The sequence below is a fragment of the Dermacentor variabilis genome, chromosome 4 (assembly GCF_050947875.1).
Source record: "Dermacentor variabilis isolate Ectoservices chromosome 4, ASM5094787v1, whole genome shotgun sequence".
NCBI lineage: Eukaryota > Metazoa > Arthropoda > Arachnida > Ixodida > Ixodidae > Dermacentor > Dermacentor variabilis.
Window position 1 is genome coordinate 234,621,303 of NC_134571.1, and position 16,052 is coordinate 234,637,354.

A 16,052-nucleotide genomic window follows, 5' to 3' on the forward strand; every position below is an offset into this window, starting at 1 on the left:
TGTTACACCAACGAAGTGCATGAAAGATACCTGTTTCACATAAGGACCCAAGCGGAAAGAGAACCATTCGAATAATTTCTATGTGACCTAAAGAAACAAGCCTCGCAGTGCAACTTTGGAGCATCGCACGACTCACTGGTAAGGGACCAAATTGTCTTTGGTACCAACAATGCTAAGCTACGGGACAAGATGCTTCGTGAGAAAGGGCTGACATTACTGAAAGCGGAGGAAGTGTGCAAAAGTACAGAGTCAGTCGCACAACAGAATGAGGTGTGGCACAAAGCAGACAGCTGCGTTGATGCCATTTCAAGGTGCACAAACGAGAACAAGGTCAGTGGGGAACAATTGTAGTGCAGGCGGTGTAACCGCAAGCACAGACCGAAGCAGTGCCCAGCATTTGGAAAAGAATGCTATGTGTGCCAAGGTGTCAATCACTTTGCTATATGCTGTAGGACATCTAGAGAAGTGAGTGAAGTCAACAAACTTCAATAGAGCGACTTTGATATCCTAGATGTCTGCAGTAAAGGTGGAAAAATGAATGAGTGGTCTGTAAAAGCTCAAGTTAATGGTCAGGGAATTTCCTTCAACATAGACATGGGATCACAAGCCAGCCTTTTGCCATTTGCTGTAGTTCACGTGAGTTTTGCTGTAGTCCATGTGATGGCAACTACCATCACATGATGTACAGCCGAGAAGAACTGTGCTGCGGGCGTATAACAGCGGTGTCATGATGTGCTTTGGGACAGTGTCGTAAATTTTGCGTGCTGGAAATGCCCAGACTCTGCTGAAATTTTTTATTGTAAGGAATGGTCACCAGCCCATACTTCGACTAGAAGCCAGTGAGTCCTTGGGACTGATTCACTGTACTGTGGACGCTGTGAACACAACTTCTGTATATGGTTCTTTGAAGGATTTCAGACATGTTTTCGAGGGACTTGGTTGCCTGAAGCAGTCTTTTCACATGTTCCTGAAACCTGGAACAGTACCTGTTGTCCAGCCAGCTCGTCTTGTTCCTTTGGCACTGGAGGAGCCTGTCAAAAATGAACTCAAAAGAATGGTGCAGGCTGGAATCGTCGTGAAAGAACAGGAGCCTACTGACTGGGTAAGCCCACTGGTACTTGTGAAGAAAAGAAATGGCAGTCTACGAGGTTGTTTGGATCCTAGGAATATCAATCAGCATGTTAAAAGGCAGCGTTTCCCCCTCCCGAAGTGCGAAAACTGATAAGCTAAGTTAGCAAGCGCCACATACTTCAGCTGCCTGGATGCTAACTCGGGCGTCCACCAAATAGTTTCGGATGAGCAAACCTCGAAGATATGTACTTCCTCGCCGCCTTTTGGAAGATACCGGCTTTTGCGTCTACCATTTGTAATGTCGTCTGCACCAGAAGTGTTTTCAACAATGACTAAAGTTCTAGATGGGCTACCAGGTGTACTAGTATACATGGATGACATTTTGGTGTGGGGTACAACACGGCAAGAGCACGACGAGCGCCCTGTAGCTGTCCTGAAAGCCACCGAAAAAACTGGCCTGACATTTAATGCACAAAAGTACAAGGTTGGCGTGACAGAAATAAAGTTTCTTGGTGACATAATAACCTCCAATTGTATATTACCAAACCCACAGCTTGTTAAAAGCATCATTGAAATGCCGCAACCAACAAGCAAGCCCGATGTTCAACACATGCTGGGAGTGCTAAGCTACTTCGGAGAATTTATGCCGCGTTTGTTTGAACGAACAGCGTTGTTGAGGGATCTGATCAAGTGTCGCTCAGATTTTCAGTGGAACACCACGCTAGAGAGTGGAAGAGCATAACACAAAATTTGGCCACAACTACCGAGCTCGCTATTTTTGATGCTCAAAAGGAAACCAAGATTTCATGCAACGCTTCACAGGACGGTGTAGGAGCAGGTCAACTGCAAAGTCAAAGCAATGAAGGGCGACCTGTAGCATACGCATTACGCGTTCTAAGGCAGGCAGAGCAGAGATATACTCAGATTGAAAAGGAGGCCGTTAGCATTTGCTTCGGATGCAAAAAATTTCATCAATTTGTCTACGGGTGAAAGCTGCTCATAGAAACTGACCACAAGCCACTCTTGTCGATAGCGGAAAAAGCAACTGGTGACATGCCGTCCCGACTGGAAAGGTTTTTTCTTCGCCTGTTTAAGTATGACTTTTTTTCGCACTACATTCCGGGAAAGAACCTGGTTCTGGCTGATATGTTATCACGATCCACGGCTGCTGACTGCAGCAGACAAGACACAAACATGGATGACGTGGAAATTCATGCAGTGCAGTCCCTAAGTTACATGGCGACGCCAACGACAGAATGCGAATTACGGACAGAAACTGCATGTGACAACTACCTGCAGGTAGTAGTGGAATGTGTGTCAAGGAGCCAACCCATTGAAGGTGAACTCAAGCCTTTTGCACAAGAACTATCGGTTGTAAATGGGATGCTTTTTAAAGGCTCCAAAGTAATCGTACCCTAGAGCATGCGAAAGAATATTTTGTCCAGAATTCATGCAGGACATCTTGGGGTTCAAAAGTGCAAGGAGAGGGCACGCTGCCTTGTTTTTTGACTAGGCCTTAACACTGAAATTGTAGCGCTACATGCAAGCTGTTCAACCAGTAAAAAATGTGCATATACGCAAGCAAAAGAACCTCTACTGATGTGGTCGGTTCCTAGCGCTTGTGGTGTCTTCTTCTCTCGTCCCTTGTCTATATTTTGCGCTGTTACTAGCAGGATGGAAAACCAACAAGCCCAAGCTGCTATTCTAGCTAGATGCCTGTGGTACAGGGATGGAGTGGACATATTTTTCTTTGCTGGAGACGCCTACCTTGTCGCTTATGATGCATTCTCAAACTGTCCAGAGGTCCAGCAACTCCAGGACCCTACCTCAAGGACCACAATTGATGCACTCAGCACTATCTTCGCAAGGTATATATGGCATCCCGTTAGAAGTTTTCACGGACACTGGACCTCGGTTTTCGAGTTATGTCTTCGCCATGTTTGCATGAAACTATGATTTTACACATGTAACTTCTAGTCCTCATTACCCGCAGTCAAATGGCTTGGCAGAAAAAAGTGTCATCATCATCATCAGCCTGGTTACTCCCACTGCAGGGCAAAGGCCTCTCCTATACTTCTCCAACTACCCCGGTCATGTACTAATTGTGGCCATGTTGTCCCTGCAAACTTCTTAATCTCATCTGCCCACCTAACTTTCTGCCGCCCCCTGCTATGCTTCCCTTCCCTTGGAATCCAGTCCGTAACCCTTAATGATCATCGGTTTTCTTCCCTCCTCATTACATGTCCTGCCTATGTCCATTTCTTTTTCTTGATTTCGACTAAGATGTCATGAACTTGTGTTTGTTCCCTCACCCAATCTGCTCTCTTCCACAGCTCGCTGCGTCATCCTCAATTTAAGCAGAACCCTTTTCGTAAGCCTCCATGTTTCTGCCCCGCACGTGAGACTGGTAAGACGCAGCTGTTATACACTTTTCTCTTGAGGGATAATGGCAACCTGCTGTTCATGATCTGAGAATGCCTGCGAAACGCACCCCAGCCCATTCTTATTCTTCAGATTATTTCAGTCTCATGATCCGGATCCGCGGTCACTACCTGTCCTAAGTAGATGTATTCCCTTACCACTTCCAGTGCCTTGCTACCTATCGTAAACTGCTGTTCTCTTCCGAGACTGTTAAACATTACTTTAGTTTTCTGCAGATTAATTTTTAGACCCACCCTTCGGCTTTGCCTCTCCAGGTCAGTGAGCATGACTTCGAGTCGGCCTAGTTGGAACAGATTCATCTTAAAACTTTTTGTGCGCAAACTAACAGGGACGTAGAATAGAAGAAACAGAAGGACGAGTGCTTTCTAACAACTGGGTTTTTTTTTTTTTTAATAACCACCTGCTTAAATACCCACAAATCTACGTGATCAAGTCAAGAAAGCACGTCTATAGTACATATAACACTTGTGAAAAAAAGACGTGGACCAAATTCACCCGGTCAACATAAAAGCAGTAAAGTGCATGAAACAACCAGTTGCAATAAAATGCATTAAAGATGTGATGATAGAAATGAATTTTCTGAACAAAGAAACAGAAGGATGCCTATAAGAAAGAAATATAACAAAGAAATGAACAAAGAAACAGAAGGATGCCTATACAAAATGTCGGTACTACTAAGACAAGGTGAGCAATCATGTTCTTGGCAGTGCATTGCCAAATGCGTACTGGGGCGACCTTTCAGACTGGACAAGTGTTCCCTTAACTTCGTGTTAATGCATCTCGCAGTCTGCCATATGTACACATGACCACATGTCATAGGGATCTGATAAACTACGTTCTTCGCGCAATGAACAAAATGGTTCTTGCACGGATGTTTAACACTACATTCTTTCTTTACATCATGCATTGCAATTGGTCCCCTGAGTTACTAAGCAGGGCAATATCATCAGAGAATCGCAAGTTACTAAGGTATTCTCCATCAACTCTTAGCCCCAATTCTTCCCAATCCAGGTCTCTGAATACCTCTTGTAAACACGCTGTGAATAGCATTGGAGAGATCGTATCTCCCTGCCTGACGCCTTTCTTTATTGGGATTTTGTTGCTTCCTTTATGGAGCACTACAGTGGCTTTGGAGCCGCTATAGATATCTTTCAGTATTTTTACATACGACTCGTCTACACCCTGATTCCGTAATGCCTCCATGACTGCTGAGGTTTCGACTGAATCAAACACTTTCTCAAAATCAATGAAAGCTATTTATAGGGGTTGGTTATATTCCGCACATTTCTCTATCCCCTGATTGATAGTGTGAATATGGTCTATTGTTGAGTAGCCTTTATGGAATTCTGCCTGGTCCTTTGGCTGACAGAAGTCTAAGGTGTTCCTGATTCTATTTGCGATTGCCTTAGTAAATAGTTTGTAAGCAACTGACAGTAAGCTGATCGGTCTATAATTTTTCAAGTCTTTGGCGTCCCCTTTCTTATGGATTATGATGATGCTAGCGTTTGTCCAAGATTCCGGTACGCTTGAAGTCATGAGGCATCGTGTATACAGGGCGGCTAGTTTTTCTAGAAGAATCTGCCCACCATCCTTCAACAAATCTGCTGTTACCTGATCCTCCCCAGCTGCCTTCTCTCTTTTCATAACTCCCAAGGCTTTCTGTACTTCTTCCGGCGTTACCTGTGGCATTTCGAATTCCTCTAGACTATTCTCTCTTCCATTATCGTCGTGGGTGCCACTGGTACTGTATAAATCTCTATAGAATTCCTCAGCCACATGAACAATTTCATCCATATTAGTAATGATATTGCCGGCTTTGTCTCTTAACGCATACATCTGATTCTTGCCTATTCCTAGTTTCTTCTGCACTGCTTTTAGGCTTCCTCCGTTCCTGAGAGCACATTCAATTCTATCCATATTATACTTCCTTATGTCAGCTGTCTTACGCTTGTTGATTAACTTGGAAAGTCCTGCCAGTTCTATTCTAGCTGTAGGGTTAGAGGCTTTCATACATTGGCGTTTCTTGGTCAGATCCTTCGTCTCCTGCGATAGCTTACTGGCATGCTGTCTATTGGAGTTACCACCGATTTCCATTGCACACTCCTTAATGATGCCCATAAGATTGTCGTTCATTGCTTCAACACTAAGGTTCTCTTCCTGAGTTAAGGCCGAATATCTGTTCTCTAGCCTGATCTGCAATTCCTCTATTTTTCCTCTTACCGCTAACTCATTGATCGGCTTCTTATGTACCAGTTTCTTTCGTTCCCTCCTCAAGTCTAGGCTAATTCGAGTCCTTACCATCGTATGGTCACTGCAGCGCACCTTGCCAAGCACGTCCACATCTTGTATGATGCCAGGGTTAGCGCAGAGTGTAAAGTCTATTTCATTTCTAGTCTCGTCATTCGGGCTCCTCGACGTCCACTTTCACTTGCAGAAGAAGGTATTCATTATCCGCATCTTATTCCTGTTCTGCAAAGTCTACTAATAACTCTCCCCTGCTATTCCTTGTGCCTATGCCATATTCCCCCACTGCCTTGTCTCCAGTCTGCTTCTTGCCTACCTTGGCATTGAAGTCGCCCATCAGTACAGTGTATTTTGTTTTGAAAAAAGTGTACAGATCGTCAAACGCATCTTGAAAAAATCCCAGGAGTCAGGGGACGACTGCTGGCAAGGACTACTGGCTTATTGCTCAGCTCCTTTCGAGAACAGGCGATGCCCTGGTGAACTGTTGCAAGGAAGGCGCCTTCGAGCCAATCTTCTCGACTTCCGTAAGGTACCCTGCACCGAGGTGAAGAAGCACTGCCAGGACACACAAGGCAATCTTTGCCGAGGCTTTCTCGAGGGGAAGTAGGAAGGCTGCGAGGAACGAGAACTTCGTCCCGGAGAGCGAGTGTAAGAGGCACGCAAGCTCCAAGGTCCTACCAGCTGGTAGCTGAAGATGGGCGAGTTCTGCAGCGCAACCACAAGCACCTCATACAAACGGACGAGCCGTATTCTGAAACGAGCTGTGAAGACTGTGACGACAGAACCGAAGCGAGCACACCTGTCGATAACCCTCAGATACCTGCAATGCATTCTTCCGCTGGGCCAACATCGCAGGCCTCGGAATCATCACGAATGACTGATGGGACACAACAGTGGACAACCAACACAGAAGGAAGGAAGCTCAGAGTGAGCGCTCACTGTTTTCCGTTCCCTTTCATTACCCCTACCTGCTTCCTTTTTTGCTCTTTCTGAGCTGCGCCACAAGCCTAAACAAGTCATGACATACCAACTCGCCCAAACTGCCGCGCTTTTGACCTTCCAGGTAGACTTTAAGCCATAGCTCTTCACTGGTCGGGACATTTTGGTTTTGTTTTCCTCTCCATACTCGTAGGAGCTCTGATTTTTCGGCTGAGCACACTAGTCCGCTTTCTTTAACATATATTTTTTACACAGGTGGCCGCTTTGTGTAGCTTCTCTTCTTTTTAGCTGAGTGAGCCCTCAATGCCGTGTTTTATTTCTTTTTATCTTTATCTGAATTTTTTTTCTTAATTTTTTTATCTGAATTTTTCAATATGCAGTGAGGATGTAGTCGTTCACTGGAAGCGTGCTGAAAACGGTGATGGGTGCTTGTGATATCGATCATACACCGGCATTAGTGAGAGGCAGACAACAAGTGCAGCCATAACTGTGAAAAGGTATTATTTTGTTTATCAAGTCTAAGTACCTGCAATTCATATTTTCCGAAGTGTTAAAGTATTTCTGTGATAATAGCAACGTGTTTTTATGGTTTCCTGTATAACTGCTTTGGTATTTAACCATTCAAAAGGATATCAAACGAATCGCTGTTAAGAGTTTTAATCAGGTAGCCATGTCACAGAGTTAGTATGTCGTGCATGTGGGCACAGGTTGCCTTGGCAGCGTTGTTTGCACTCGCACGGTGGCAGGAAGTGATCACACCGGTGCTGATCTTGCCAGCTGAGCCAGACTGGGCTGTGCTTATCTTCCTCCTTCCAGGGGTCTTTAAGGACCAATAAATGATGATGATGATGAAAAGTAAATGACATTTTCACTTGTGGTATGCAGTTCAATGTGTTGCCGTAGTCATGCTTGTGCTTTAGATTTCCGAAACATAGAATAAACTGCAAGTGTCTAATAATATACCAACTGCAGTTTTAAGCAATAATTATGCTGTATCTAATAACAGTTGACTTGCGGTGGTGCATGGCAGCAGAAGCTATGGAAAATAGCAACAGCGCAGGCAGAGAATCAACAGCGGCGTTTTTGTGGATAGCTCATGTGGTGTAAACTCATAAACTGATCAGTTGATGGGCAAAATGGTTAATTTGGAGGTTTTCACTATAATGGCCTTTTAGAATAACAAACAATTTACCACGGTCCCCTGAAGTTTGGTATATCAAGATTTCACTGTGTAAAGCTGTCATGCTTGTTTTGGCAACCGTGGTTTCTGTCAGTGCAGATGGACGGGGACAACTTTTCGAGTTTATCAAAGGCTGAAAAATCCAACGGCACGCCGTGCCTGCTGGCCCGCCACGTGCTTGAGAGTGCGAGAGACCCTGTCATAATGAAGCATAAGTATTGGCCTCAAGGTTGAATGCTGTGTTGCAGCAGTCTCCTTTCGTGTTGCACGTTTGAATTTTGGGAGAAGTGTCTCGGCAATCACTGTTAAGAGTTTTAATCAGGTAGCCATGTCACAGAGTTAGTATGTCGTGCATGTGGGCACAGGTTGCCTTGGCAGCGTTGTTTGCACTCGCACGGTGGCAGGAAGTGATCACACCGGTGCTGATCTTGCCAGCTGAGCCAGACTGGGCTGTGCTTATCTTCCTCCTTATATCTGTATGCCACTCCCCGCGTGCAGCAGCGGTGAGCTGGCAGGCAAATACCTTTTCTCTCTCACTTAGGGCGCTGTCAGTGACACATGAATGTGGTCACAGCATATTACTTGGGACCCTGTGCAAGGCGGTAGGTGGTTTTGAGCAGGTGCAATCGGTTCACATGCTGTACCGAAACAAGGTGAGCAGCTTCTGAGAGATGGCAGCTTGATAATAAATGGCACCTTGCGTGACATGCTCATGCAACAATGAGACGTAAGTGGCACTTCACAAGTGGACTTTTCCTAAAGGCAGAATAGTTGCACTCTTCTGTAGTTCACTTGCAGTTTTCAAAGGGAAATTGTCCGAAATTCGTTACGCTGCATAAATTAACCGTATCAGCTTATTTCAGAAGAGTATAGGCTTGGGCTGGTTTGCAATACATACATGGTTCATGGTTATATTGCGCTCAGTTTTACAAACACAATATTAAGGAAGGACAGGACGTGGACGGACGTAGCGCAAACTACCAACTGTTTGATACTGTTAAAGAATGCGCTTATATACAAGGAGATATGGTACGGGGGGGGGGGGGGGTGTACATATAAAAAGATATGACAAGGTGACGACATGTGATTATAGTTTGGGTCAGGCATACATCGTTCACATGCACCCGTTCGCCCTGGCAAACATGACTTCAGCTTTGATAAGCGCGATGGACGGAGTGCTTACGCACGTCTCTTTTTCTTTAGCTATCACAAGCGCCTCCCATATTTCTCACTCCGTTTTTGTTTTTGATGTTCCAATGACTGTGGTGCTTTCTATTAGCGGGGAGCATTTGCACTGTTTGCAATGTGCGGCCAAGTTGCTAGGTGCTGTCAGAAGCTGGCACGTGTATTTGTGCTCCCGTAACCTATCATTTAGACAACGTCCAGTTTGCCCAATGTATACTTTCCCGCAATCTAGTGGGATTTGGTAAACAACTAAAGTAGCGCATTCCACGTACTTTTTCGCGTGCTTAGTCTGACAGACCGTAGCACTAGGGTTGACCTCTTTGGATCCTGCGTTCACCCTCTTGCACATGCCTTTTAGTTTTTGCGGGGCGGAGAACAGAACTTGAACATCATGGCGTTGGGCTGTCTTTTTTATCCGATATCCGATATATCAATTCCCCCCTTAGACGATGCTGGCATCGTTGTTCACGAAAATCTGGCTAAAGCAACTTCAACTCATTCTTTGCTTCGGTGTTCTCTGCACGTGGAAACAGCAGCAAAATGAATACGAATTTTGGCAAAATGGGTGGTGAACCAATAGAAGACATTTTGATTGATCAGAGGGGAATTGAACTGATACTAAGGCGGCTGGACGTTGGTAAGGATTGCGGTCCTGATGGCTTACCTGCTGCATTACTATCATCGTGTGCTCACTCTGTCTCAAAATATCTTCGCATTATTTTTGATAAATCATTACAAGAAAGTGCCTTACCTGATGATTGGAAATCTGCAAATGTTGTCCCTGTGCACAAGTCTGGACCCCGTAACAGTGTGTTCAATTATCGGCCCATTTCTTTGACATGTATTGTTTGCAAAGTGTTTGAACATATCCTTTTTACTAGCATTATAAACCACTTAAACAGATACTCACTTCTAAGTCCTCAGCAACACGGATCTCGTACAGGTTTTTCCTGCATTACCCAGCTAACAGAACTAACACATGATATAGCAAGTGCATTAGATAACGGCTGCTCTGTTGATTCGGTTTTTCTCGACTTTGAGAAAGCTTTTGATGTTGTTCCCCACGATTTATTAGTAGAGAAGTTATCATGGTATAATTTAAACACATCAGTTATTGCTTGGATTAAGGAATATTTAAGCTCAAGGCACCAGAAAGTAGTTTTAAGCAGCCAACACTCGGATGACATTGAGGTAACATCAGGAGTACCACAGGGGTCCGTCCTGGGACCTCTCCTATTTTTAATCTACATGAATGACATACGTGTTGATATTTCATCTGCTATACGTTTATTCGCAGATGATTGTGTGTTGTATAGAGTTATTCATAATGAATATGATTGTCTTGCCTTGCAAGAGGACCTGAACAAGGTTACAGATTGGAGCAAAAATTGGGGCATGCGTACAAATTTGCAGAAAACTGTTCACCTGTGTTTTACAAGAAAACGTACTCCTCATCAATTTAAATACAAAATAAGCACTCAAGAGCTGTCATCTGTTTCCCAGTTCAAATATCTTGGTGTTTTTTTTACCTCCAATCTGTCTTGCCACCGACATATTGAATACGTTTCAGCCAAGGCATGTAGGGTGCTAGGTTTCTTGCGACGAAATGCAAAACATTTTCCTTCGGAAACTAAGCAACTCCTGTATAATACGAATGTTAAATCTGTCCTCGATTATGCTTGCACTGTAAGGGACCCTTGGCTAAAGGTTGACATACAAAAGTTAGAACGAGTGCAAAATTTAGCAGCTCGTTTTGTGTTCCGTAATTACTCTAGGCATTTCAGCGTATCACATGCGAAAGAGAAGCTTGGCTGGGAACTATTAGAGGAACGAAGAAAATCACTCAGGTTAAAGTTCTTTCATAACATATTTCATTCTAGAACCGGTATTGAAAGCGACAAGTACATACTTAGGCCTGATTATGTATCTTTACGTCTAGATCACGTGAATAAGGTAAGAGAAATAAAATACAAAACTGAAATGCTAGGAATGTCTTTTTTCCCCAGGACGATTTCGAACTGGAACAGGTTACTGCAGGACTCTGTAACAATTCTGTCTAATAATGCATTTTTTTCTTCCTTGTTATTACATGTTCTTTTGATGAATGGAGTTGTGCTCTAAGGACCAATGCTGTCTGACGATGTATCTTTCTTTTTCTTCATTAAGATAACATATTCTGTTATTGACTGAAGTTGTGTTTCTCAGGATGTATATGTTGTGCCGTAAATTATTTTGCATTTATTATGAAATGACTTGTACTGTTTGTTGTATATACTATTTTGACCCCCCCCCCCCCCCCTCTGTAATGCCACACTGGCACGGTGGGTTCTGTAATAAATAAATAAGTAAATAAAAATAAATGTGACAAGCCATGGATGTAAGGCAACACCACGCGTTTTTTTTCAATTTTTTCTGTGTTTTCTGCCTTTTCCTGTTGGCTTTGATTTCGGGCAACAAGTTTTCACAGATTTTCACCACCATGCTGTTCGGGTACCCACTGTTTCTTAAGCGGCTTACTTGCAGATCGATGCTCTCCCTCACAGCATGGTGGCATGATTTTTCAATTGCTTGACTGATGCAAGCCTTGGCGATGCCTCTTTTTATGATTTTAGAATGGCAAGAGTCATACCTCAGGATTTCATTTTCTCCTCTAGTTTTGTAGCACCAGCAGATGTGGGAGCCTCTGATCCTAATGTTTATATCAAGGTACTGCAATCGACCTTCGGTAGGAGTCTCGTACGTGAACTCTAAACCTTCATGTGCTTTTTTGAACATGCTGATGACAGTTTCTACGCTACATGGATCGGTTTGGTTTTCTTTCATGCACACCAAATAATCTTCAACATATCTGAAACAGGTAGTTATGTTCGTTTCTCCAAACAAGGCGGCAAGTTTCCTGTCTCCCACACTCAAAAATAAGTCTGAAAGCACGGGAGCTATACAAGAACCAATAGCGATGCCATCCTTCTGCTCATACACGCTGTCACCATATTCGATAAACACACCATGTAGATACAGTTTTAACAAGTTCACAAAACTAGAAATACTGCACTTGCACACGTCCTGAAATTTGGTGTAGCCCAACGTGTCAATGGCTTCTTCTACTGCTTGTACCACCGCTTGCCTCGGGACACTGTAGAACAGGTCCTTCACGTCGATTGAAAAACAAGACGTCAGCGGGCTACTCTTTAGTGTTGCAATAACTTCGTCAGAGTTGCGGATCAAGAACAGGTCGTCGAAAGGTAAAGAGTTCAAGCAGGCCTGAAGGTAGTCCGCGATGCATCTTTGCCATGTTCCACGATCTTCAATAATCGTTCTAAAAGGGATTCCTTCTTTGCTTGAAGTATTCCTGTCATTGCTGTCGATATTCACTAGGCCCGAGTTGGCGCGCTGCCGCCACACAATGTTGCAAAGGGTCAGCGGTTGCTATGTCGTTATCAGCAGATCTCGGTTCAGCGACGCTTCATTTACTCATTGCCGATTGCTGTTACCAGTTTGTGGTGAAGTTCCACCTGTCGAAAATTGCATATTTTTCACCTCAAGTAACATAGATAACATTATTTAACGGCTCTTGTGTTATGCCGAGACTACGATGTCAGAGCCTTTGCAGGATGGTGGCATGCTGAACGTGATGGTGGCATGCCATTCTGTCATCTTCTCTGTCTGTGTCCCTGTTATTTGCGCTAGTCTTTTGATTAATGATGACACACCAACTAGCCCAGCTTTCTGCCTTGATGGTTTCCAAAGTTTGTGTTCTGGCTAACTATAATGCTTTTATCTCCTACGCAGGATATGGTCTTGTCCCACTGTCAGTAAAATATAACACAAGCTCTCGAACAAAAATTGGCGGCTGCGCTTGCAGTTTGGAAATGACGGGTGATCGAAACCGGGCACCGTTTTGAAAGAGCTATATGACACCACATTTCGTTTTATAGTGAAGCTGTTAGCCTCTTGGTGGTCGCATTTTTCATGTCCGTCCGTGAACAAAAATGATCATCAGCAATGGCTCATAACCCCCTAGGCAAGCAAAAATGCAATGGTTCATCCACCTCGTAATGCAGAGGCTACAATCGCTCAGCAGAGTGAAGCGAACAGTGCATACATTCATTGAAATCGCCCATACAACACACAGAACAGCATATATTTCCATAAACAAGCTGAAAGGAAGCATCCGAACCATCATTAAAGCATTGCATACCCCCTCAGTATTTGTAGTGGTGGTTTTGAACTGCTTCGCGAGACATCCACTCTTGCAGGGCCGGCATGGTGAGTCTTTTCGTTCTTTCTTTCTTTTTAGATGGACATCGCTCACGAAAGTTTGCAGCTAGACACGGAAACCCACCGGAAACAAAAACGACTGTAGATATGATTTTCGGATCAAAGTGCTGCCGAATTGCTACTGCTGATGCCAGCTTCAGTGCAGTCACATTTTGAGCGCTTACAAGGCCGAATCCATATATACAACCAACTACCACAACAGCCACTTTTCACGGGACTATGAAGTTCCTTATAAACGGGTTCGGCTGTATATTGATAGTTCGCAATATAAAATATGCCTGTCTAAAGTTTATCTGAGATCACCGCACTCCTCAGACAGTTTCCTGCGATGGCAAGAAGGGGGAACTTACCGATTTGCTTCTCCAAGGCCGTGTTGAATGCACAAAAATTGACTTGCTTTTCGCCCACAAACGTTGCAAGTCACTCGTGCTGAGGAATGGTCTGATATACTGATCTCAACGCTAACCATAAAAGCCTGCGTCACCCGGTGCACCTTGCACGCATCGAAGTGCTTGTTGCGGGTTTTTATTCAAGGTAAGGTACAAATAGACGCACTATAGAAGCAAACTAGATGCACGCCGTGCCGCTATCATTGAACTTGTGCCGTAAATCACACGTGAACATGCCTGGCCCTGTGTCTGTTAAAATCAAAAAGCCCTCTAAATAGCCGATCGTCATACGTAGAGAACGAGCCAGGTGGACTGTTGTCAGGTTTCGGAACTAATTTCCTGTCCTCGTTTCTGAACTGCCTGATAAAGCCCGCATGTCTCTTCTTGTGTGACGCTCAGTTCTTCGATCCCTTGAGGCAGGTTCACCCCTTCATTCTCGGCCCTTCCCCTCTGGCTCCTGTGTCGGTGACCGCCGACGCTACGCACAAACATGCTGTTAGTTTTGAAGTTGGCTTTCAGCTTGCAGAACATCCGAGCCTGTCCCCACTCACATGTAACCCTGCGAACACACATGAAATGCGTTCAGCACTGACCCATGAAAAAGATAGAAAACTGGGCAAGTTGGTATTGATCCATGGCAAATAAGCAACAGTGCACTGAAAAGGAAGGAAGACGTGGACACCAACACAAGGGCTGACTTTCAACTGGAAAATATAAGGAGTGAACGAGTTAATGTATGGTTCAACTGCTCGTGCACCTGCAAGGCAGCCACAGGCGCAGTTGTCTGCGGAAGGTTATGGGTTCAATTGTCACCGCTGCTGGGCACCCACTGGTTCAAATGGACACAAGTGTACCCCGACCTGGCGTTTGGCTTCCTTCAGGGGGATACACTTGGGAAAGGAACCTGCACCCTAAATTCCCATCGCAACTGCCGTGAGCCTTCCCCATAAAAAGAGATGTTTGGGCCACTTCCATGGCAGCCATTTCCTATGTGGTGCCCCAAATGCACCTATTGAGGTGGGAATGCCTTCGGGTTGGAGACAAACACCTCTTTCCAAGCGCCAAGGTCCCATAATGGGGGAGCACCAGGCTGGGAGCGTGCTTGTGCCTATTTTGCCGGTAGGTACCTGGTGGCAGCACTACCGTCACACAGCCGCCGCGGCAGATGCTCTTCAACGAGGCTGTCTGGGGTCAGACAAGAAGCGCCTAGGGACAACTCGTAAATCTCTCTTGGGTCCCCTTTCGAGATGTGAGCCCCCACCTGAGCCGAGAGCCAAGCACTAGGCCAAGGAACATCTCCACCCATTAGAAAAAGCCAGATGGTTTCCGGCGGCAGCGGGCTTTGAGCTCGGTACTTCCTGCATATGAAGCCGATGCTCTAGTGCTAGGCCATCGCTGCGGCTTAAAAACATGGATCAGAATAAATGGGCAGCTATACTGCACAAGTATCTGTAGCTGAAAAGCGTGGATGTGGAATAGAGGAAGAGGTCAAGAAAGTTGGCAACCAAGTAGAGTCAAATAATGTCAAACCTTGACAAAGAAGTGTGAACATAGGAAGGTGTCAATTCTGGAAAATTTTCATGCAGAAATATGCAATGCAGGTCATTTATACATTTTTCATTTACAGTGCTTTTATTTCTACGCATTCTTTCTTAACTCTTTCCCTACCGTGCCCATTGGGCATTGTTAAACACTAACGACGGTTTGAAACACCAGTTTCGAGACTTTCCGTGCCGCCCACGGAGACATTGCACTATCGGACATTAAGGGTAACTATTCTTTTGTTTTCTAAGCAGTTCGCTTTTTCCTCCCAGGCGGTGATTTTTGAACGCACTCCGAAGTTTTCAAGATTGTCAAAGCAGCAAGTGAAAATGGCCGCCCACTATCGATGGTTTGAAACACTGCTTTCAAGACCTTACACACCGCTCACGGACACTCTGCGCCATGGGACGTGAAGGAGAACTATTTTTGTTTTCTAAGCAGTTCGCTTTTTTCCTGCGAGGTGTTAATTTTTTAATGCACTCCAAAGTTTCGTGACCGTCAAAGTAGAAAGCAAAAATGGCCGCCTTGGGGAGTGGCACGGTATGCTTCGAAAGATCACAGATCTCGTGATTTCGCTGCGTTTGCGGCTGATTTTATTGGGGGATTGAGCAGCAGCGAGTCTGAGGATGCTGCCTTTTTGTCAGACTTTGACCCTGAGAGCGAGGATGATGCACACAAGCCCGGATTATTGGCGGCTGTAGCCTGGCAAGCCAAACTGTAGTGCTTGCACTTAAATTTTTCTAGTGGAAAACTTGTTGAATGAAAAATTTTGATTTCTTGGG

At 44.7% G+C, this 16,052-nt stretch overlaps 1 protein-coding gene across 1 annotated transcript in view; it reads left to right on the top strand.

Moving 5' to 3' along the window:
• LOC142580213 (DNA mismatch repair protein Msh6-like) overlaps positions 1 to 16,052 on the top strand; it is a 745,039-nt gene that overhangs the window by 573,293 nt on the left and 155,694 nt on the right. The window lies entirely within an intron of this gene.